Source organism: Capsicum annuum, chromosome 5, assembly GCF_002878395.1.
Source record: "Capsicum annuum cultivar UCD-10X-F1 chromosome 5, UCD10Xv1.1, whole genome shotgun sequence".
Taxonomy (NCBI): Eukaryota; Viridiplantae; Streptophyta; class Magnoliopsida; order Solanales; family Solanaceae; genus Capsicum; species Capsicum annuum.
Genome location: NC_061115.1, coordinates 166,685,245 through 166,711,046, shown reverse-complemented (window position 1 = coordinate 166,711,046; position 25,802 = coordinate 166,685,245).

Below are 25,802 nucleotides of genomic sequence, written 5' to 3'. Positions count from 1 at the left end.
TATCTATCTATCGATCCATCTATCCATCTATCCATCAATCCATCTATCCATCTATCCATCGATCCATCGATCCATCGATCCATCAATCCATCGATCCATCGATCCATCGATCCATCGATCCATCTATCCATCTATCCATCTATCCATCTATCCATCTATCCATCTCTATCTATCTATCTATCTATCTATCTATCTATCTATACATATATATATATATATATATATCTTTTTCTACTCCTGATTTGTATATTGGTAGTATATTCGATATAGTGTTTTAGCTCCTATGTATGCTAGAATAAGAAAGTTTATCCTTACTTCCACTTTAGCTTTAGATTGTCTAGCTTCCTAAATAGTTGTCTGTAGTTTATATTCTTTCTCTGCATGTTATTTATATTTTCCTTATCTTTGGAGCTTAGTTGGCAGCTGCCTATTAAGTACCATATGTTTGGTATTTATACTAAACTTCTGCAGCTTTTAGATCATAGTATGAGTTCTCGCTATTGTGTGTGCATTGTGTGGAGAAGCTATGGATCAAAACTTTGTTGCGAGCTCCTGGCGCTGGAAGTCTTACTACTTTCCCTCTTGTGGTTTAGACTGATCTTAATATTATGTTCAAATATGGGTTATATTCGTATATTTGTTCAGTATTTGACTCTGCTCTCTTATTGTATTAGAAGCTCTTGTACTTATTTTACTAGGTTTTGCGGCTGTTGTACATATATTAGACTTTTATCATATTTATTGCACTTTCTTCTTTCATTTCTTTAGATAGTTCGTTACTAGCGGTTCTTGACTATGGATCAACTTACCATTAGTGGGTTATAGTAGGTGCCGTCATGACCTGAGAAATTACATTGTGACAAATTCGTATCAAAGCCTGGGTTTATCGGTGTTTTGGTACAAGATCTAAGTATCTAGTAGAGTCTTATGGATTGGCGTGGAGATATCCGTATCTTTTCACCAGGAGTGTACAAGGGAATTTTTCAGAACTTCTGTTCTTGACTCCTTGCCGCATGTCTATATTTATATGATCCTTAAGTATAGTCTTTGACTTTATTCTTTCTTAGATGGATGACACAAGATTACCGATAGATGTGGATGAGATTTTAGTACATATTTCTAGATCTTCAACAAAGCATAAGACTAGGGAGTCAAAGATGAAATCAAAGATCCTCAGCATCAACTGAAGGATATGGGGCCAACCCAAGCTTTGGTAGAGTTTGTGACTGCTTCAGCAACATTGTAATACCCCGTATTTCTACCTGTCTTGAAATCGTCCAAAGAATGTTAGAAACTTACTTCGGAAGATGAATCCATTTTTGTACACATGGAATTTTTAAGATTTTCACTTTTTGTCATGTTGGAAATTCAACAAGCTTTCCATTGATATAAGATTCACCTAAATCCGGTAATCGGGTAAGAAGTTATGACTATTACAAGTTCCCATTGTAAAACAGTTCCATATTAGTCAGTGGCGCATCACGCCACAAGAGAAAATGGTATTTGTCAAATTCTAGTGATACGGCGCGATAGCGTCGCGTCGCGCCAGGGGTCCAGGTCGGGAAATTTTCACAAATTTAAAAGACGCATCCAAAGTTAAAAGAGTCAATTTCCCACCCCTATTTAAACCTAATAACACATAATTTAGCCATTCTTCACCCAAAATATATTAGTTTCTCCCAATTTTCTCTCAAGAACAAATTAGGGTTTCAATTGGAAATTTAATTTCAAAAAATCTCTCCATCAATCTTCGCTTAATCAAGAACTAAGGTATGCGTTGTGTTGATTTATGGATTCCTTTCATCCATAAAGCTCAAGAACCCTATTTTAAATTATGAATCATGATTATTATGTTGTGGGTTTCTCAAGTTATGAGATGGTTGTTTTTTGATTCCCATGTTGGGATTCTTATGTGAAATTATGAAAACTACGTTAGCATATAAATTGAAATCCATGAATTTGGTGGTTTATGAATTTGTGAAATTTGATGATTTCACTTATGCCTTAAGTTGTGCATGTAAGGTGTTTGATAAAATGCCTAAAGGGATAGAAATTATGCACTATAGCTAAATTGTGATCCAAAATGACCTCTATATTATTCTTATGTATTGAAATTTCTTAGTTGGATTGCTCATGAGTTAGCCTTACGAAATTATGCTATGTATACATGCTATCTTATTCATATACCAATCTATGATAATCAAATGCCCATGAAATATCTCTAATTATTGTGTTATGGATTGTTGATATTGATCACGTATTCAAGAATGTCATGCCTTGTCAGGTTTGCTCTATCGAGTCCTGGCGGTAATTGTACACGATAAGTTAGCTGTATGCCTAGAGCCAGTGTCATGTTTTCCCGATATCCTCAGTCAAGCCATGATCCATAGAACTCAGTCAGTTATGTGACTCAGGAAAGCTCAGTAATTAAGTAATCTCAATAGTATTCTGTCAGTTAATGAAACTCCATGAATTCAATGTAGTCCAATTCAGTTAATCATGTTTAGTGTCTACTCAGACGAGAATAGGAAATATTACCAAGTGAATCCAAGGATGGGAACACACCTATTATATGAGGATGTGATTCTTAGAAGCAATCCTTGCATTCCAGAACTATGTATCCAGCATAGGTTGAGATATCATAGCCCGCTATATAAGGGTAGATGAGGTGGCTTAACCTATTATATGAGGGTTCCTAGCGTTCTCACTAGAGTTACCTGTTATATGAGGTTTACTGACAGATTATCCTTACTAGTGGTGCGGTATTAACACCCTTCTAATTGGGGTTACAGATTGGACCCCAACTCAGCCATAATGGCGTATTAGGGGCATATCGATTAGATGACTACTTCTCACAGTTTTGATTACAGAATTTAGGGCTGTTAGATACAGTCAGCTCAGAATAGTGCGAAACTCAGCTAGTTCTATAAAAAACTAGACTGTCAGATACAGTCGCTCATTATCTGTTATTTCAGTTATACAGTTATTAGTATCTCATGTTATCAGTACTCAAACTCAGTAATCATGTTTTCATAACCCTAGTTATAGTTAATATGTATTCATGAATGTATTCTCACATTCATATTATTCAGTTAGTTTGTATAGATCATGCATGTAAACCCTTTACATTCAGCTTACCTCATATGCATACTAATACATTCGAAGTACTGACGCATTTGCGCTATGGTGTCTTATACCATAGGCTCAGAAGAAAGAGCTCCAGAGCATCAGTAGTATTCCAGTGTCCGCAGTCAGAGTTAGCAGTGAGTCCTCATCTTTTGAGGACATGACTATTTCTTTATTATCTTATTAATTAGTTTATTAGTTGGGGATATGTCCCATTATCTCCTTATTCAGACAGTTATATTTTAAAGGCTTTTCAGACTACAGTATGTTTAGATAGTTTTATTTTAGGCATTTATACCCCATCCTAGATGTTATATTTTATCGGATATTATGTTATAGTTTGAACCTTATGGCTTTTTAGTTCATGTTTCTACATTATACAGTATATCATGCAGTATACAGGAACAAATATCAGTCATGGGTTAGCTTGTGGTCCCTCAGGGTCATGAGCACCGTGTAGCATCCCGGGTACTATATTTAGGGTGTAACAAACTTGGTATCAGAGCCCGGTTCAATAGAGTCCTAGGAAGTCTAAAATCTGCATCTAGTAGGATCTTGTACATAGGTGTGTTGCACGCCACATTTATGTACAGGAGTCTATGAGATATTTTAGGAATAGTTTTCCTTCTTTCGATATTCATGTCGTTCCAGTGAGCATAGTCTCAAGTCAATCTCTCAGTCTAATCTGTTTCTTCTTTTTTTTTCAACAGAACATGCCTCCTAAAATAAGAAATGGAAATTAGTCAGTCCCTCAGCCTGAAGAACCTTTGGGCGAACATGTTTCTCATGCAGAGTTTAGAACTGTATTCACTACTCTTGCTCAGTCAGTTGCTGCTCAAAATGAATGACCAACTATCGTTCCAGCCAATCCAGTGGCCAATTCAGCTGCAGCCAGGATTTTGGACTTCACCTGAATGAATTCTCCATCCTTTCTTAGGTGTAAGTCAGATGAGGACCCTCAGGAATTCATTGATCAGGTTTAGAAGGTTACTGACATTATGGGGGTGTCAGCTATTGAGAGTTCTGAGCTAGCTGTGTATCAATTACAGGATATTGCTGACACTTGGTACAAGAAGTGAAAGTCAGAGAGGTCGGTTGATATAGGGCGTATAGAGTGGGAGCAGTTTTTCACCATATTTTTAAAGAGGTTCTTTCCCCTAGAGCTGAGAGAGACTAAGTTGTTAGAATTCATCAACCACAGGCAGGGCAACATGGCGGTGAACGAGTATTCTCTTAAGTTTACTCAATTAGCTAGATATGCTCCTCATGTTGTTGCAAATAGCAGGGCCAAGATGAGTAAGTTTGCTTCTAGGGTGAATGATCGCGTGGTTAATGAGTGTAGGTTTGTTATGTTGAATCATGACATGGCATTAGCCAGGTTTATCACTCATGCTCAACAGATAGAAGATCAAAAGATTAAGTTGAGGGAGATGCAGAATAAGAAAGAAAGGACAGATAGTTTCAACTTTTCTCAGCCCAAATCAGAAGAAGGAAACCACTCTCAGTTTCATCCTAAGTCATTAGTTCCAGCTCCTTCTTCAGCCAGTGCTCCAATTCCTAAGTTCAGGGATGGTAATAAAGATAGAGCGCCAAGGCTCTAAGTCTCAGGGCAGTGTTAGCAGTGCCTGTACCTATCCTCTTTGCCAGACTTGTGGAAAGCACCATCAGGGTATTTACAGAGCTTGCAGTGTTATTTGTTTTGGATGTGGGATGACAGGCCACAGAGTTAGAGATAGTCCTCAGGGTCAGCAGAACTGTTCCTCATCTCATTCTGATCGCCCAAACCAGTGGGGTGCCACTTCCAGTGCTACTAGTGGGCAACGCCTAAACATACTCTATGCTCTCCAGTCCTGGCAAGATTAAGAAAATTCTCCTGATATTGTTACTGGCATGTTACAGATATTTCATGTGCATGTTTACGCTTTGCTAGATCTAGGGGCTTTTCTGTCTTTCGTTACTCCCTATATAGCAGTTGATTTCGGAGTCAGTCCTAAAATTCTAGCAGAGCCCTTTTCAGTATCTACCCCAGTGGGTAAAATTATCATAGCCCGATGGGTATACAGGAACTGCCCAGTTAGGATATTTTAGAAAGTGACCTAAGCAGATTTAGTCGAATTAGAGATGATGGATTTTGATATCATTCTCAGCATAGATTGGATTCATTCCTACTATGCCAAAGTCGACTGTAGAAATAGAATTGTCCAATTCCAGTTTCTGAATGAACCCGTCCTAGAGTGGAAGAGTAGTGTATCTACTTTTAGAGGTCAGCTTATTTCCTACCTTCGGGCGAGGAAAATGATATCTACGAGATGTGTCTATCATCTTGTTTGAGTTAAGGACTCTAGTTCTGAAACTCCCAGTCTTGAATTAATCCCAGTAGTACGTATATTTAGATATCTTTCCCGAAGATCTTCTAGGGATTTCTCCCAAAAGGGAAATAGACTTTGGCATTAATTTTCTTCTAGATACTCATCCTATATCTATTCCACCATATATAATAGCACTTGTAGAACTCAAAAAATTGAAGGAACAGTTGAATAATCTCTTAGATAAAGGATTCATCAGACCCAGTGTGTCCCCATAGGGCGTACCAGTCTCATTCGTGCAAAAGAAAGGCGATTCTCTCAGAATGTGTATTGATTACCATTAACTCAATAAAGTCACGATCAAGAACAAGTATCCTTTTTCTAGAATCGATAACTTGTTTGACCAACTTTAGGGTAACATCTATTTCTCTAAGATAGACCTCAGATCAGTCTACCATTAGCTTAGAGTTAGAGAATGTGACATTTCAAAAATAGCTTTTCATACTCGGTATGGTTACTTCGAATTCCTAGTTATGTCCTTTGGTCTTACCAATGCCCCTGCAGCTTTCATGGACTTGATGAACCGTGTGTTCAAGCAGTTCTAGACATATTCGTTATAGTCTTCATAGATGATATTCTAGTCTATTCCCACAGTGAGCGTTATCATGCCTACTATCTCTGAATTATACTTCAGACTCTTAGAGATCATCAACTATTTGCCAAATTCAGTAAGTGCAAATTTTGGCTAAGGTCAGTAGCATTCCTTGGTTGTATCATTTCGGGTGATAGGATTCGAGTAGATCCTCAAAAGACCAAAGCAGTATAAAACTGGCCTCACCCTGTCTCTCTATCAGATATAAGGAGTTTCTTAGGTCTGGCTGACTGTTACAGATGGTTTGTTGAAGGATTTTCTTCTATTGCATCCCCTATTTCCAAATTGACTCAGAAGAAAGTCAAGTTTCAGTGGTTAGATCCTTGTGAGAAGTGTTTTCAGGAGTTGAAGACTCGACTCACCTTAGCCCCAGTTTAAGCTTTTCTATATGGTCCAGATGGGTTCGTAGTGTACTGTGACACATCCAGAGTAGGTTTGGGTTGTGTCCTCATGCAGCATGGTAAGGTCATAGCCTACGCCTCCAGACAACTTAAACCTCATGAGAAGAATTATTCTACTCATGATCTTGAGTTAGCTGCCGTAGTATTTGCCTTAAAGATTTAGAGAAATTATTTATACGGTGTTCATGTAGATGTGTTCACTGATCATAAGGTTCTTTAGTATGTCTTTTCTCAGAAATATCTCAATCTTCATCAGATAAGGTGGTTAGAGCTCTTGAAAGATTATGACATAAGTGTCTTTTATCATCCAAGCAAGTCTAATGTAGTGGCTGACGCTCTCAGTAGACTGTCTATGGGTAGTGTTGTTGCTCATGTGGAGGACAGTAAGAAGAAGTTAGCTTAGAAAATCCATCAGCTTTCCATACTAGGCATTCGCTTAGTCGATACAGAAGCGGGGGGATATATGGGTTCAGAGTAGTTCAAAATCATCTCTAATTTCTGAGGTGAAAGAAAAAAAGATAGAGATCCTAGTCTTGTTAAGTTGAAAGAGTCAGTCAAGGAACAGAAAGTAGAGGTTTTCTCTAAAGGGGATATGGTGTTTTGTGTTGTCAGGGTCGTCTGTGTATTCTAGGTGTTGATGACTTAAGGCAGTGAATTCTTACAAAAGTGCATGGTACGTACTACTCTATTAATCCAGGGACCACAAAGATGTACCGCAACTTATGGGAGATTTATTGGTGGAGTGGGATGAAGAGAGATGTTGCAGAGTATGTGGCTAAATGCTTTATATGTCAGCAAGTTAAGATAGAGCATCAGAAACTTAGTGGGTCCATACAAGAGTTCCATATTCCTACTTAGAAGTGGGAAGAAGTGAACACAGACTTCATGATGGGTTTTCCTCGTACTCATAATCAACATAATTCAATTTGGATCATTGTAAATAGAATGACTAAATCAGCTCATTTTCTTCCAGTCCTTACCTTTTATTCAACCTAGGATTATGCCAAACTCTACATCATAGAGTTGGTCAGATTACATGGTGTTCCATTGTATATTATCTCAGACAAAGGTACCCAGTTCAACTCTTATTTCTGGAAAGCATTCTAAAAGGGTCTTGGTACCTTAGTTTATCTCAGTACATCCTTCCATCCTCAGACAAATAGTCAAGCAGAAAGGACCATTCAGACTTTAGAAGATATGCTAAGGGTGTGTACAATTGATTTTAAGGGTAGTTGGGATGAACACTTGCCTTTGATTGAATTTACATATAACAATAGCTATAATTCCAGTATTAAGTTGGCTCTATTCGAAGCTCTCTATGGTAGGAGATGCATATCTCCAGTTGGTTGGTTCAAATTTAGTGAGGCCTAAGTTATAGGGCCTGACTTAGTGTTCGATGCCATAGACAAAGTCCAGTTGATCAGAGAAAGACTCTGCGCTACTCAGAACCGAAAGAAGTCTTATGGAGATGTGCGTAGAAAAGATCTCAAGTTCAAGGTTAGTGACTATGTCTATCTAAATATCTCTCCCATAAAGGGAGTGAAGAGGTTCGACAAGAAGGGAAAGCTCAGTCTTCGATTGTCGGTCCATTCGAAATTCTCAGTCGCTTTGATAAGGTAGCTTATAAGCTCTAATTGCCTTCAAATCTAGCCACTGTTTATCCAGTCTTCCATGTCACTTTGCTCAAAGAAGTGCATAGGTGACCCAGCTATTGTAGTCCCTAGTCAGAGTATAGATGTTTAGAATAGCCTCTCTTACGAAGAGATTCCAGTCATAATCCTAGAATATCAGACTCATAGGCTAAGGAATAAAGAAATCACTCTAAAAGTTCTTTGGTGAAATCAGTACATTGAGGGAGCTACTTGCGAATTAGAAGAAGACATGCATACCAAGTATCCTCACCTCTTCCCCGCTAACTCTAATCTAGCTCAAGGTAACCGTTCTCCTTAAGCTTTTCAGTTTTTATGTCCAGATTTCAGTTACAACTTGGTATCAATCTCATGTTCAGAATTCCATGTTTAAACTTGGTAATAAGTACCATTACATATTCAGTCATATATTCATATATTAGATTAGTCATGTGTTTATGCATCAGACATGCATTCTCCTAGTGAGAAACTTAGTTATCAGAACACTCAGTCATGTATTTATGAATCAGTTACACATGCATCAGATATGCATGTTCAGTATGATATATATATACTTTTTAGTTATCAGTCATGTCAGTCCTGAGATCATGTTCCAGTTGTTCATGTTCAGTATGTACGATAGTTTATCTTCTTCCCTCTCACTCAGACTCATTTGGGGATGAATGTTCTTAAGGGAGAGATATTATAATACCTCGTATTTCTACCTGGCTTGAAATTATCCCAAGAATGTTAGAAACTTACTTTGGAAGATAAATCCACTTTTGTACATGTGGAATTTTTAAGATTTTCACTTTTTGTCATATGAAAAATTCAATAAGCTTTCCATCGATATAAGATTCACCTATGCCTTAAGTTGTACATATAAGGTGTTTGATAAAATGCCTAAAGGGATAGAAATTATGCACTATAGCTAAATTGTGATCCAAAATGACTTCCATGTTATTCTTATGTATTGAAATTTGTTTGTTGGATTGATCATGAGTTAGCCTTACAAAATTATGCTATGTATACATGCTATCTTATTCATGTACCAAACTATGATAATCAAATACCCATGAAATATCTCTAATTATTGTGTTATGGATTGTTGATGTTGGTCAAGTATTCTAGAATGTCATGCCTTGTCAGTTTCCCTCTATCGAGTCTTGGGGGTACTTGTACCCAACAAGTTAGGTGTATGCCTAGAGCCAGTGTCATGTTTTCACAATATTCTCAGTCAAGCCATGATCCATAAAACTTAGTCAGTCATGTGACTCAGGAAAGCTCAGTAATTCAGTAATCTCAATAGTATACTGTCAGTTAACGAAACTCCATAAATTTAGTGTAGTCCAGTTCAGTTAATCATATTTAGTGTCTATTCAGATGAGAATAGGAATTAGCACCGAGTGAACCCAAGGATGGGAACTCACCTGTTATATAAGGATGTGATTCTTAGACACAATCCTTACATTCCAGAACATTGTAGCCAACATAAGTTGAGACACCATAGCTTGCTATATGAGGGTAGATGAGGTGGCTTAACCTATTATATGAGGGTTCCCACCATTCTCACTAGAGTTACCTGTTATATAAGGGTTACTCACAGATTGTCCTTACCAGTGGCGTAGTATTGACCCCCTTCCAATTGTGGTTACAGATTGGACCCCAACTTAGCCATAATGGCGTATTAGGGGCATGTCAGTTAGATGACTACTTCCCATAGTTTCGGTTATCGAATTAAGGGCTGTCAGATACAGTCAACTCAGAATAGTGCAAAACTCAGCTAGTTTCATCAGAAACTAGACTGTCAGATACAGTCGCTTAGTATTAATTATTTCAGTTAAATAGTTATCAGTATCTTATGTTATCAATACTCAGACTCAGTAATCATGGTATTATGATACTAGTTACAGTTATTTTGTATTTATGCATGTCTTCTCATGTTCATATTATTTAGTCAGTTAGTATAGATTATGCATGTAAACCCTTTGCATTCAGCCTACCTCACATGCATACTAGTACATTCAAAGTACTGACGCATTTGCGCTATGGTGTCTTATACCATAGGTTTAGAAGAATGAGCTCCAGAGCATCAGTAGTATTCCTATCTCCGTATTTAGAGTTAGAAGTGAGTCCTCATATTTTGAGAACATGATCATTTCTTTATTATCTTATTAATTAGTTTATTAGTTGGGGACATGTCCCATCATCTCCTTATTCAGAAAATTATATTTTAGAGGCTTTTTAGACTACAGTATATTTAGACAGTTTTGTTTTGAGCATTTATACCCCATCCCAAATGTTATATTTTATCAGATATTATGTTATAGTTTGAACCTTATAGGCTTTCAGTTCATGTTTCTGCATTATATATTATATCATGCAGTATACAGTCACATATATAGTCATGGGTTAGGTTGTGGTCCCTCTGGGTCATGAGCACTGTGTAGTGTTCCGGGTACTAGATTTGGGGCATTACAAACATTAGGTATTTTGCGCCTTTTTATGGATACCTCATAGTTAGGGATGATTTCTTCTACATTAAGTAATTCTAAAGCCAGAGTTGGGTTTTTTGGTTTTCAACAGGGTTCATTATCAGTTTTAGAGTATTAGATTGGGTTCTTGAGTGGGCCAAACATACCCCTATGTTATATCCTTCAGAGAATGAGATGTAAGGATTTATTAAGAGATTAGCTATGCTATTTTATTTGGCATCAGAGAATTTGATAGCAGTAGAGTCTTCTTTCTATCAAGTTGTTGATTACGCGAGGGCCATAGATACGACATACCTTAAGATTTATAGAGGTGGTTCTCAGATCAATCTTAGTGGTCACACCTAGTAGAGTTCTTGTCAGACCTTCCGAAGGATTTAATATGGGTCTTGGGCTTTGTAGGTTATTTTGGATTAGTGGGTCCAGTACATTATAGTAGTTTAGGAGCTTTCCATGGTTGTGGGGAGATTTGTTTGGTCTAGAAAGTGCCCAAGATGAGAGCAAGTTGTTCAGGTAGAGTTACCATGCATTCTTTGATAGCCTAGAGTTCTTGAGGTATGTTATGATTGTGTAAAGGATGGTCATTTTAGTAGGTAATATCCCTAACATTAATTGTTAGCAAGTTGGGATCAACTCATATTTTTTTCCAGGTTAGGGTTTTTTACGATTGTAGATAGATCGATCATTGGTCTATAGAATGTCCCCGATATGGGATTATTATTCATTCAAGCCATCCAGTTTAGTCTTATAACATTGTGGCACCTTCAGTTAGAAGCAGTGAACTTAGTACCTCAGTTGGTGATTCAGATGCTCTGTTTGAGTTTGGACCCATCAGATTCGTACCCCTTTGGGCATGTCAAGCATATGACTTGGGATTCTACCATGATAGATGTGCCTTTTTATTTCCCACCTTTACCTTTTCACTTTGTGTTTGAGGATTTTTTTTACATAAGGATGATTATTTACCTTGGTAGGTTTATATTGGGTGTGGTTTGTTGTAGTGTAGAGTTTATGATTATTTGTGGGTGAAACATTTGGGTTTATGTCACATTTACCTTGGCATATTGGCTTTCGTATGGTCCTAGAGTGGTACTTGTAATTGATTTTCACGTTAGTACCACCTACTTCTTATACTGGTACTTCTATTATTGTTGTTATTATTGCCATTGTTTGATGTTGATTGATCTTTGCTTGATAGATGACTAGACTACGATTTTATTGTTAGGATTTTTTTCCTCATAATTTTTTTGTTTGTTGGCATAGACAACTATCTTAGTTGGATAATTTCTCTCTTATTAGCAAGTTTAGGTAGATTGTTAAGTGGGCCATAAAGGTAGAGGTAGTTCATCTTTCCCTGGTTCTGCTATGGTTCTAGAGTTGGCAATTTGGTTTTATTGCCCATTTTGGAGTTTGAGATTATGGGCTTGCCTTGCGGGTACTAAGATTTTAGCATTTTTATCCTTTTCGGTATAGTCCAATTCTACGATTGACTAGTTTGGGATTTATTCTATTATTTGTCTAGTTTATCGCTTGGTGGTGGTCTTGATATTGATGTCAAGAGGTTTTGGACTTGCCTTTTATGTTTATTGGGTTCATCTCCTGGTGGTAGCTTTGTTCTTGGTATTGGTGTGGAGTTGGACACTCCATTCTTAATGTCGTGATGTGGTTCTTACTCTAGTGGAGTTAAGGGATGTGGAGATAGGTGATCTTTTCCTATGGCCACTTTTTTAGTTGGAAAATAGAGTAATTATTATGGAGATAGAGTATTGGATTGATTAATTTTTAGCTAAGGTTGTATTTCTCTGACTTGTAGAGTTTTTTGTATCACTAGTACTACTTGCAACCTTGGTGATTTCCTGGAAGTTCTGGTGATTCATTACCTCTAGCAGATATTGAGTTTCCTTATGTGCCTTCAGTATGTGGTTTATCCTCCATTATGATCTTGGTTCTTAGCTACTTCTTGATTTCGGCTTTGGTAGGATCTAGTGGGAATATGCTTAATTTTGATAGTAAAGGCTAGTAAAGTGTTTTCCCTTGGTTCAGACCTATAGACTTTAATTTTGGATTTTGATGCCATGGTATGGTAGTTTGGAGGTTATAATAGATTTAGAGTATAGAGGTTACCCATCTTTAGGGTTGATTGGAAAGTTGAGATTAAACGGTTCAACGTTAGTGTTGAGATTTAGTTAGGAGTTATGGAGCTTGAGTGCAGCCTTTCTTTTGTATTTTTCTCTGTTGGGATTTCACCTATAGGCTGGCTAAGCCTACTCTTTAGCTACCAGTCTAGATGGATTGTGGTTAATAGATAATCAGATGATAGCCCATTGTTGCTTAGTGATGGTGTCTTCTATTCTTGACCTTGACTTTTAGTTTTCATTAGAATTTTGGATTGTCTACTCATCAGGAGTAGTGTACTTAAGTTGGATTCAACATGGTTTCATCCTCAGTGGTGGGACATACTAGAGCATATTGTTCAATGATGAGTGATTGTTCTTTGGACTCTCGGCTTTTAGCTTTGTGGGTTACTTAGACCTATTGTAGCATTGACATGGATTACAGACATTAGTCATCACCATTTATGCACCCAGGTAGTGCCTTATTGGCTTATTCTCATAATTGCCATTATGGATTTTTGATAGATCAATATCAGTTCTTTGAGGATAGTGCAAGTGAGTTGCACAGATAGGACTTGGGTGTCCTTCTTCTTAATTTAAAGAGAATAGAAGGGTTGCAAAGGAAGAAAAAGGGTATATTTAGGTATTGGAGTTGATCGCATAATTCATGCCATGGATCTCTTTTGGATTGGATGAGTTTTTTGTTAGTTGTATCGGTATCAACATGGTATCAGTATATTATGGTTTGGATTTTCACACATCATCCTTCCAAGTTCAGTTAGAGACCAACTGGTAGTGGAGGTTGAGGTTTGGTTATTTGAGAAAGAAAGAAAGGAAGTTGGTTGAAAAAGGGATACCTATGGAAAAATCCCTTGGTAACATTATTCTCCATAGAGGTTATCTGAGGAGTTCTGTTCGGAGCATACGGGTCCAGTACCTTGTCCCTTCAGGATTCAGTGCTCCTCCTATCCCTTGACTTTCACGAACAAAAGTCCTTTTATTCATGGATATTGTAATGACTCTCTAGGTTATTTCCTTGATTTATGTGTATTTCTAACATTTTGAACCTTCCTATAATACTATAGGTTATTTATGATTTGCTGGAACCATTAGTTCAGTTATTGGACAGTTTATTTGAGTTTTAGGCTCATTTCCCTATTTTGGATCTTTTGTTGTTAAAGCATTGGTCTTGGATGAAAAATCCTAGTAGATGACCTCGGATGAGAACTTCAACAGTGCCATCAACTTCAAAATATTGAATTTAGGCTAGAAGGACCATTAGTTCAGGACCCGAGGCTTCTGAACTCGTTTTGGGTAATTAGATGGATTATATGAAAAATAGAACTATAGGTGTGGGCCCCATATTTAGTCAAAAAAATCTTGGATGAAAGTTTTGATGGTTCCATTGATTTCATAATGTTGAATTTGGTATGGTATCATAGTTTGTTTGAGTGCATGGGGTTCCAAATGAATTCCAAGCACCCGATTAGAGTCCATTTTGGTCTTAGCAAAATTTGGTGCCTGATATCTAGTATGACCACTTAAGATGTCATGAGCCACCTTAGTGGAAAGCGTTTTAGTGCCCATAAGCTTCTTTATCAGCCTTGGACATTTGACTAAGGACCACTTTAGCGGTAAAAGGCTGCTTTAGCGTACAGGCTACTGCCCTAGCAGTACCTATGATCTTGTGTAGGACTGCTTTAACTGACTTGTTCTGCTTAAGCGATATCCGCTTTAGCAGCACCCAGGTGATGTTAAATGCCCTTTTTTCATCCTATTTTCCATTATTTTCTTCACCATTACACACCACTTTGAGAGATTAAAGAGAGGAAAAAGTAGAGAATCATCTATTTAAGCAAAGGTAAGTTAGCCTAATACTCCTTGGTCATTTTTCATTATTTTTCTCATTAATTTCCATCCCATTTCATGGTAAATTCTTTGAAATTAGGCCTTTAAACACCTAAACCTTCAGAGCTGATTTGTGCCACGATTCATGCACTATTTGTGCTTAACTTTTGAGTAAACATTCCTTGTCCTTTGAGGGACCGCGTGATGGATTCAATTTCGAATTTCGTTTGTGGACCCCAGGCTTGTCCTTGACCAGAATTCTGACTAGACCTTTTATATAGAAATATAGGTCTCATTTTACTTCTAATGACATGTATATGACTATTTTGATAGCATGATAACTTTTTGGGATTGTTAAGCTAATATGGACAATTTGTGGATGACTCAAGGATTGCAGTTCTATATTTAGGTAGGCTTCTACCTACTCCTCTTCACAAGTTAGTGTTTTATGTACATTGCCTGTTATCTAAGAATGTTAGGATATGATTATGGGTAGATCGCCATGACTTAGCCTAAACTATGAGTTTGGGGAATAGAAGGGTGAAATGACATTTAAGATGAAATCCTTGTTATGCCCATAGGATCTTAATAAACTAGGTTACAATCATGTTAGACATAGTCGATGCTAATGACCTTTTAGTATAAGGTTTACTACTTAAATCTATGGATTATTATGGTTTCCTAAAGTATGGTATCATGGTTATGCTGATTATATATTATTGGGCCCAAGGTTGTGAAATGATATTAGTTGAACTCCAGGTTAGTGATTTATCCTTGTAAAGGATGTAGTCATAATCTATGGATGTATAAACGCTTATAATTGTATTGTTTGGACACTGTTAATGGTATGCATAGATTCAGTATATTCATGCTCATTTAATGGTATGATTTCAACTATAAACATTGTTTTACTACCATTTTCCTAAAGTTGGATTTGTTTCCCCTTTTCACTTTTAAAATGGATTCTTTCATAATGAGAAGCATAACTGTCACGACACGATCTCGAGCCTAGCCGTGATGGATATCTTAATCCCACCGAGGGCCGAAGACCATCCACATAGCCTTTCTACTCTAAGAATAACCCAAATAATAACAAAGAGAAAGACAACTAGAGAATAAAGATAAAACAGTTAATGTAGCTAAAAAATAAGCTCTATGAGTCAACAACAACATCCAACGCATACATGTCCACAAAATCCTCTAAACCAATTTGAATATCAAACTAGGTTGGTACATGCACCCGGATATGATAGTGAAAATGATAGTGATAGTGCTAATGTGAACTCTTTAGTTCTAAAGTTTGGAAAGAAACCCATGAAATGACCAAGCTTTCTAAAAGATGGAAGTTCACCACTTAACTGCGAACTAGCCAACGAATCGAATCACCTATCGCTGCAAAGAGGTAAAAGAAGTGTCTCCAAAACCTACATTATGAAACCACGTAGCATCCTAGGATGGTTAGCAGGGTGAGCGCTAGTATGTAACTCAGGTTAGGAATAAAATAATGAAATTTCAAAATCGAGTCCAAAATTAATGTACATGTTCACATACATGCATAGATACATATATATAAAATGCTTGGATTGGGAATAATGTTTTTCAAGAGATTTGAAACCATTAACATGGACTGTGTAGCTCTAACCATCCTAAGAACACCCACAGGCTATATGGATCTATCTTTCCTTACCGGAAGGGCCCTAGTGAGTGTTAGCCATATGAATTAGAGAAATCCAAGGAAGGGCTAGAGAATCGACGACCCCAGCCATTCCAAAAAATATATATAAAGTGTGAACTATGCACATAGCCATAAAGGCCCCCACATTAGCAAATTTTGTTTCCAATATCGCTCCCTGGGGACCTCCACCTTCTACAATGAGCTACACAATTAAAACATTTACTCATAACTCATCCATGTAACCGAGGAGTCATCCATTTAGGCATTTATCGAATGATATCTTCATAGAAATTAATTATGCTTGCAAGCCAATTACATTATGCCCAACAAAACCATTTAGCCATAAGACTCCAAAGTTTCAATTTTAAATTAGTCCATGGCCACCAAGTCTTTTTAAAGCCATTTTTATCCATTTACCATGCAATAGTTTAATAAAGTATGCAAAACAATGTAATTGTCCATATTTCAAAACCAATTATGCCAGTGAGTTGAGGTTACTACCAGTTCCAAACCAAAAAACACAAACTTAGGGGAAACCCACGACCTCCATTTCATTTACCATGCCCATGCACATGATGAGTTCCAAAATCCATCCATATAGCATATTAAAATGCATGTAAACCATGATAATACCATATAAACAATAATTATCCAAAACCCTCAACCCAAATTCCAAAACCAAACATTAAAACCATATGAATAAAAAACCATTGCATGCCAAGATAAAATACAAGTTTAGGGAAGAGATACATGGCTGAAGACACCAAGAATTTGGAAAAGAAACTACACTTTGAGCCCTAGATGACCAACCCTTAAAACCCTAGCTTTGTTCTTAACTTGGGGATTTAAGAGAGAAGAGAGTGTTTGTGTTATGTTTAATGGGTGGAAATAGGGCTAAGGGAATGTTTTAAGTCATAGGAATAGTGTAAAGGAAGGGAAATGACCAAATTATTCTTAAAGAAAAATGTGTAGGAAAATAACTCCCAGTCCTTATGGGTTAAATGATGACTCATAATGACTGGCTATGAGTCAGTACCTGGACTCGTAGTCTGGGAAGTGACTTAGGGTAACCTTACTGGTCTGGTCACGAGTCACATCTTATGACTCGTGACATCACCCTATGACTCATGGGGTCCTAGTCGTGATCAGGATAGCAACGTCGGTAATCCTTACCCGCTAGACTATGATTGGCACTATATGACTCATCACCTGAGTTCTAACTTGAGCAGTAAGCACAATCACTGAGAAAAATTTAGAGTCCAAAACCTGAGGTATTACATTACCCCCTCCCCTGGATTATTTGTTGAGTTAAGGCACCCTTTCGCAAGAATACAAGACAAAAAGCAACCAAAAAACCAAGATCAATACTCAAAAAGTGATTAGAATAAGAGAAATACATACCTTAAGCATGATCACCCAACCCGGATAACAAAAATGGGTAATTGGCCTTCATATCCCATTCAGTTTCCTAAGTAACTTGCTCCACCTTTTAATTCCTCCAAAGAACCTTTACCAAAGTGACATCCTTAGTCTTTAATCAGCGAACTTGCCTATCTAACATCTCCACCTGGGATAAAGAATCGAAAATACCAATGTTCTCAATAGGCACTATCAGAGAAGGATGACCTACACACTTCTTCATCATCGACATATGGAAAGTTAGATGAATGGAACCCAGACTCACAGGCAAATCCAACTTAAAGACAACTTTCCCACTCTCCTAAAAATTAGGTATGGACCAACATAACAGGGACTAAGCTACCCTTTATCCCCAAACCTTATTACTTCATTCATAGGAGAAACTTTCAAAACACCAATTACCTATATCAAACTCAAACTCCCTTCGCCTCACATTTGCATAAGAGTTTTGGTGACTTTGAGTAGTCTTAAGTCTTTCCCTAGTCACCTTCACCTTCTCCATGGCTTGGTGAACCAAGTTAGGACCAAACAAACTAGTCTCAATAAACTTAAACCACCCAATAAGAGATCTGCACCTCCTACCATAAAGAGCCTCGAATGGCACCATCCCAATGCTAGAACAATAACTATTATTATACATAAACTAAATAAGAGGTAAGTGATCCACTTAACTTCCCTTGAAGTTAATTGCACAAGCCCTTGGTATATCCTCTAAGGTCTGAATAGTTAAGTCTGCTTGTCTATCTATTTGAGAGTGAAAAGTGGTGCTAAGGTTTACCTTAGTCCCCAAAACTTTCTGAAACAAATGTCAAAAGTGAGTAGAAAATTGCGTACCTTAATGAGAAATAATGGAAATAGGGAAACCATTCAATCTAACTATCTCCTCAGTGAATAACTTAGCATAATCCTCTCCACAGTAAGTAGTCCTCACCGACAAGAATTGAGAGACTTAGTCATCCTATCCATAATGACCTAAATCTAATCATATTGATTATGAGACCGTGAAAGTCCTGTACCAAAATACATAGTGATCAACTCCCATATCTATATAGGTAACTCAATTTTTTGAGAGATACCACCCATCCTCAGGTGCTCAATCTTCAGTTGCTGACAAACCATACACTTAGCCACGAATTTAGCCATATCCCCCTTCATATTGTTCCACTAATAGATATCCTTTAAACTATGATAAATCTTTGTAATACCCCGTACTTTTTCTAGATTGAAAATTTTTCCAAGAATGTTAGAAGCTTTATTTGAAGGATGAATCCACTTTTGTATATATGGTATTTTCAATATTTTCACTTTGTATCATGTGGGGAATCGAATAAGCTTTCCATCGATACCAAATTCTCCCAATCCGACTCCCGGGTGAAGAGTTAGAGCCATTTTAGTGAGACAATGTATCACCTGAGCCTTCAGCGCATCGCGGAGATAGCTCAAATGGAAATTGTCAATTTCCAGTGTTGCTTCGCGATAGTGGCGCACTGCTCTAAACTTTCAGGTCACAAAAAAGGTGGCAATGCAATATATCTGCATCGTGCCACCGTACAATTTCCCATTTGTCACTTTCCATTAACTTGGCGCGATAGTGGTGCATCGCGCCAAGGATAAAAATCGGGAAATTTTTAAAAAAATTAAAGACGCATCCAAGGGTTAAAAGGGTCAATTTCCTTTCCCTATTTAAACCCAATAACATGTGATTTAGCCACTCTTCACCCAAAACATACTAGTTTCTCTCAAGAACAAGCTAGGGTTTCTATTGGGGATTCAAATTCAAGAAGGTTTCACCGTCAATCTTTACAAAATCATGAACTACGGTTTGCGTAGTGTTCATTCATGGACTCCTTTTGTCTACGAAACCCAAGAATCTCTTTTCTAAGTTTAAGTTTATGGATTTCTTTATGAGTTTCATGTTGAGTTTGTTTTGTTTATGTTGAGAATGATTAATTGAATTTTAATCCATGTTTAGTGATCAATTTCATATGGAATTGACTAGTAAAGATATAGATTCATGTAAACCTAGGATTAAAATCCTTGGATGATGAAATTAGATATGAATCAAGATGTTTGATTGTTGTATAATGTTGTCTACATATATTATGCCTACCATGTGTTTGATTAAATGCCTATACGAAGGAAAAGTGACAAACTAGCATGATATTATGAAATCCCCATGTTTGTACAAGTTTTATGGATACCACATGTTTGATGGAGTGCTTTAACATATAAATTATGAATTGTGTTGTTAGTCATGTGTTCATGTAAGTCATGCTATGTCAGTTTTTTTCCATCGAGTCCTAGAGGTACTTATACCCAACAATTTAGCTGTGTGCCTAGAGCTATGTCATGTTTTCAAGATACTCTCAGTCAAGCTATGATCCATAGAACTCAGTCAGTCATGTGACTCAGGAAAACCCAGGAATCTCAAAAATCTCAGTAGTTCAATAATCTCAGTGATCTCAGTACTCTGTAATCTCAACAATATTAGTATTCCCAGTCAATCTCAGTAACTTCAGTACTCTTAGTCAGTCCTCAGAACTCAGTACATTCCATCAGTCAATGGAACTCAGTAAATTTAGTCCACTAGATAATACCAATAGTATCAGTTCAATATAGTTAATCAGTTCAGCTCAGTTAATCAGTTCAAAGTCTTTTAGATGGGAGTAGGATTCAACACCAAGCAAGCCTAGGGACGGAGACTTACCCGCTAGATAAGACTGAGATCCCTAGAAGCAATCCCTAAGTTCCAAAATTATCTAGCCAGTGTAGGTACAAGATGTCACCCGTTAGATAGGACTAACATACTCAGGGATCACCCGTTATGGCATTTAAATGTATAGGACTAATTCCAGGGGTCACCCACTAGATTAGGATTGACTCCACAGTAGTTGTCTTTACCAGTGGCGCGGTAATGACACCCTTCCAGCTGGGTTTATAGGTTGGACCCCAGTTGGGGCATGTCGGTTAGATGAATACATCCTACAGTTTCAGTTATAGAATCAGGACTGTCAGATATAATTAATTCAGCTCAGCAGTATAGATTTAGGACTGTCAGATACAGTTAATCCTTATCATTATAAATAGACCCTGGGATCTCCTACCAGATAGGACAAATCTCAACTATGATCAATCAGTATCAGTATTATCAGATGTAGAGATCACTTACTAGATAGGACTGATCTCAGATTTAGTTACTTAGATACAGTACGAAACTCAGCTAGTTCCATCAGGTTCAGGACTGTTAGATATAGTCACTCATGTTATCAGTTATATTAGTTATTAGAAATTATGTTATTAGCATTCAGCTTTAGGACAGTTAGATACAGTTAACTAGACCAGTTCTTCATAGTCAGAACTGTCAAACACAGTTATCCATGTATCAGTAACATAGTATCAGTCGCTTAATATTCATAATATAGTATATGTTTCTCACTCATCAGTGAGTCAGATGTCAATATCAGTAGATTGAGTAGTCCAAACTCAGTATTCAGTCCTATCATGATATCAGTTACAGTTACGTATGCATGCATGTATTCTCACGTTCATGTTAGTCAGTCAGTTAGTATTATTTATGAATATGAACCTATTTTATTCAGCCTACCTCACTTGCATACCAGTATATTCAAAGTACTGATGCATTTGCACTATGGTGTCTCATACCATAGGTTTAGAAGCACGAGCTCCAGAGAACCAGTAGTATCCCAATTCAACGATCAGAGTTAGCAGTGAGTCCTCATCTTTTGAGGACATGATGATCACATTACTATTTCAGTTTTCAGTTTATTTTAGTAGTTGAAGTTAGTTGGGGACATGTCCCATCAACTTCTTATTTAGACAGTTTAGAGGCTTTCAGACTACAGTATGTTCAGACAATTATCTCAGTTGTTTTGGTATTGTTATACCATATTTTTAGTTATGAACTAGTACTGAACCTTATGGACTTTCAGTTCATATTTCAGTATTTACGATATTATTACCATTATTCAGTACTCAATTTACAGATATCAGTCATGAGTTAGCTCATAGTCCTTTGGGGTCATGGGCACCGTGTAGCATTCTAGTTACCAGATTTGGGAAGTTACAATCTTTGTCAAACCTGGATGAAATATATACTTCGACTCATAAGCTTCAGTAAAAATCCTTTCCTGCAGCCCATCAGCATCAGGAACACACAAACTACCTTGGTACATCAGGATATCATCACCACTAATATCAAAGGCCATAAGATTTTATTGACCTACATCACCCCTAATCTGCATAAGAATGGGATCCAAAGCCTTTTTCTCCTTCACTTCAGCATGAAGAGATGATTTCTCAAAATCTTGAACAATCATCCCTCCATTATCAGTGTCCATAAGATAAACTCCCAAATTAGCCAACTAGTGAATGTCTTTCACAAATCCTCTTTCCTCCTCATCCATGTGAGATAAGTTCCCCATGGAAAACCTGCTAAGAGAATCAATAACCGTATTAGTTTTACCTGGATGGTAGTGAAGACTTATATCATAGTCCTTTAGCAACTCAAGCCACCGCCTCTATCAAAGATTCAACTCTTTCTGAATAGATTTCTACATACACCCCATACAAATAATGGTGCAAAATTTTTAAAGCAAAAAACGCATCTGCCAATTCCAAATCATGAGATGAATAATTCTTCTTATGAGCCTTATGCTGTCTAAAATGATAGGACACAACCTTACCCTGCTGTATCAAGACATAACCCAGTCCTATATGAAATGCATCATAATACACCATATATCCATCCATACCCCCGGGCAAGATGAGAATTGGTGCCGAAGTTATCCTATCTTTTAACTTCTCAAAGCTACTCTCACAAGCATCAGACCATAAGAACTTCACATTTTTCTGAGTCAGCTTCATCAATGGAGTAAAAATAGAAGAAAAATACTCTACAAACCTCCTATAATAACCAAGCAACCCCAAGAAGCTTCGAATGTTAATTGGAGTCATAGGTCTATGACACCTCTTAACACCTCGACTTTCTGTGGATCCACTTTGATCCCCTCACTAGAATCAACTTGTGTAAGGAATATCACAACATTCATCCAAAACTCACACTTAGAGAATTTAGCATACAACATCTGATCCTTAAGAGTTTGAAACACAATTTGGAGGTGATTGGTATGATCCTTCTCACTCTTAGAATGCACCAAAATATCATTAATGAAAACTATCACAAACTATTCCAAAAACTATCTAAATACCTGATTCATCAGATCCATAAATACGTTCGGAGTATTAGTCAATCTAAATAACATTACTAGGAACTCATAATGAACATATTGAATTTGGAAAGTAGTCTTTGGAACATTAGCCTCCGTAATATTCAACTGATGATACCTCGAATGAAGATCAATCTTAGAGAAGCATCTATAACTCTAAAGCTAGTCAAATAGATCATCAATTCTAGGAAAAGGTTAATTATTCTTCACTATAACCTTATTCAACAGATGTTAGTCTATACACATCCGAAGGTACCTATCCTTTTTATGCACGAAAATCATAGGGACACCCGACGGACAAACACTAAGACGAATAAAGCGCTTATCTAAAAGATCTCTTAATTTCTCTTTTCACTTCTTCAACTCAGCTGGAGACATTATGTTGGGAGGAATAGAGATAGGATGGTTATAAGGTAGAAGATCTATCCCAAAGTCTATGTAACACCTCGAGTCTGTACTCCGGATGCCACAGGGTGATCATTATCTCAAAGGACCAAAAGCTAACCCATGACTGGTATATGCTGCAATAACTGAAGAGTAATACTATAATTTTATAGAAATTAGGCAGAAATCTGGCATAAGGTTCAAAACTATAAATAAATATTGAGTACAGTACATCAATACCAAAACTGAACATCTGTCTATAAATACTCTAGTCTTAAAAGCCTCTACTGTCTGAACAAGGAGTTGATGGGACAAGTCCCCAACTAAATCTGACTAATGTAATAAACTGAGTACTAAAATACTAGATTAACAAATCTGTCCTCAAACTGTGAGGACTCACCACTAAGTCTGCTTCTGATAGATCGGGCTACTAAGTATGATTAGGAGCCCTACATCTAAGCCTATGATATAAGACATCATAGCATAAAAGAATGGTATGCGTTAGTACTTTGAATGTACTGGTATGCTAAGTGAGGTATGCTGAGATGTATGGGTTCATAAGCATCAACAATACTGACTAAATAACATCAGTATAACTAAATGAGAGTACATGCATGAATACGTAAGCTGTAATTGAGGTCATGATAATACTGGTTACTATATTTTGAATTACCAATTTACTGATCTCTGAGTTTACTGATACTATATAGCTGATAGCTAAATGACTGTATCTGATAGTCCTGATTCTGTGGAACTATGTTGAGTTTCGTACTGAACTGAGTGACTGTGTCTAATAGTCCTGATTTCTATAGAACTGAATTGAGTTCTATTCTAAAGACTGAAACTGAGATGGTGGGAGGTAATCATCTAACTGATATGCCCCTTTCTGAATAAATTAGGATCCAACCTGTAACCCCAGTTAGAAGGGTGTTAGTACCGTGCCATGGGTAAGGATAATTGTGAGTTAACCCTCTCTGATAGAAAACTCTTTCGTCAACCCTTGCTGGCAGGAAAACTCATATGAGATGTATCAAACCAAATTTGGTAGGAGGATATCTCAAACTATGCTGGCTACATAGTTCTGTAATGTATGGATTTCTACTAAGGGTCAAACCCTCTACTGGCAAGAATGCCCCCATCCCTAGGTTCGCTCGGTGCTGAGTCCTACTCCCAACTGAATAGACATTGAACTAATTCCTAATTTATACTAGGCTTGACTAAACTGTTACTGATTATACTTTCTATCTAAACTGAACTGAGTTCACTAAGTTTTATTGACTGACGAAATACTACTGAATTATGTTAACTGACTAAATTTACTGAAGTCTAAACTGAATACTGATCTGGACTGGACTGATACTGAGTCTACTGAGTTTTTCCTGAGTTCTGTAGCTGACTGAGAGTACTACTGATCGTGACATGACTGAGATTATTCTGTAACTAACACTGGCTCTTGGTAAACAGCTAAATTGTTGGGTATTAAATACTCCCAGGACTTGATTTCATGAAAACTAAGGCATCACATGACCTTGGATAGCATAGAAATGCACACTTGTTCATAATGCATCTATAGAGGTATTTTACCAAGCACTTGAATGACATGAACTAGTATACATGCTAACATGATATAATCTCACTATTTAACTCACATGAACAACTCATCAAACACTTGGAAGGCATTGTATATGCATATAGTACTAATCAACACATGAACATCAAGGATTTAACATGAATTAACATGATACTACATACATAATAATTGTTTTTACATAAATCTTGCACTTAATTATGGAATAGAAACCCAATCAACATTATGAAATTCAAAAAATATGTACACTTGGAATTTTAACAATAGTTTCTTGGACTCCAAGGATGGAAAGGACCCTTGGATGAACACTTGACATACCTTTAAGCTTGAATTCTGAAAGATTGTTGGATTTCCTTGGAACTTGGATTCTTAAATGTGATGAACTAGGGTTTGTCCTTGAAAAATTATTGAGAGAATGAGTAAATTTTTCCTTTTGTATAGCTTAATTAAATGTTTTAGGGGATGATATAAGATGGGAAAAGACCCATTTACCCCTTTGGATGCGGGTTTTAATTACTGAAAACTAGACTAGCGATGCATAAATTGACGTGTTGCATCGTTGTCATCGACACAATGGACAACATATCGTGTCGAGTCTGCATCGTTTCACTAGAATTTGCATTGGGGAGCTAGAGAAAAATATTCATTGATATGATGGGCGACGCGATACATCGAGATTGCATCGATCCACTGGTTTGAGCTTTCAAACGTTCCTTAAACGATGTCCAAAAAATCCAAAACTTATCCGAGAAAACATAGTGATATTCCTAATCCGTAATTAACCTAAAAATTGATATTTAAAGGTCATAAGGGTCATGAAAAAGTATCACCAACTTACGAAGGCTAAAATAACTCTAAGTATGAATACTTAGCTGAATTTTTCTAAGTTTGGGACCACTTACTAGCTTTTACAGGACTGAATC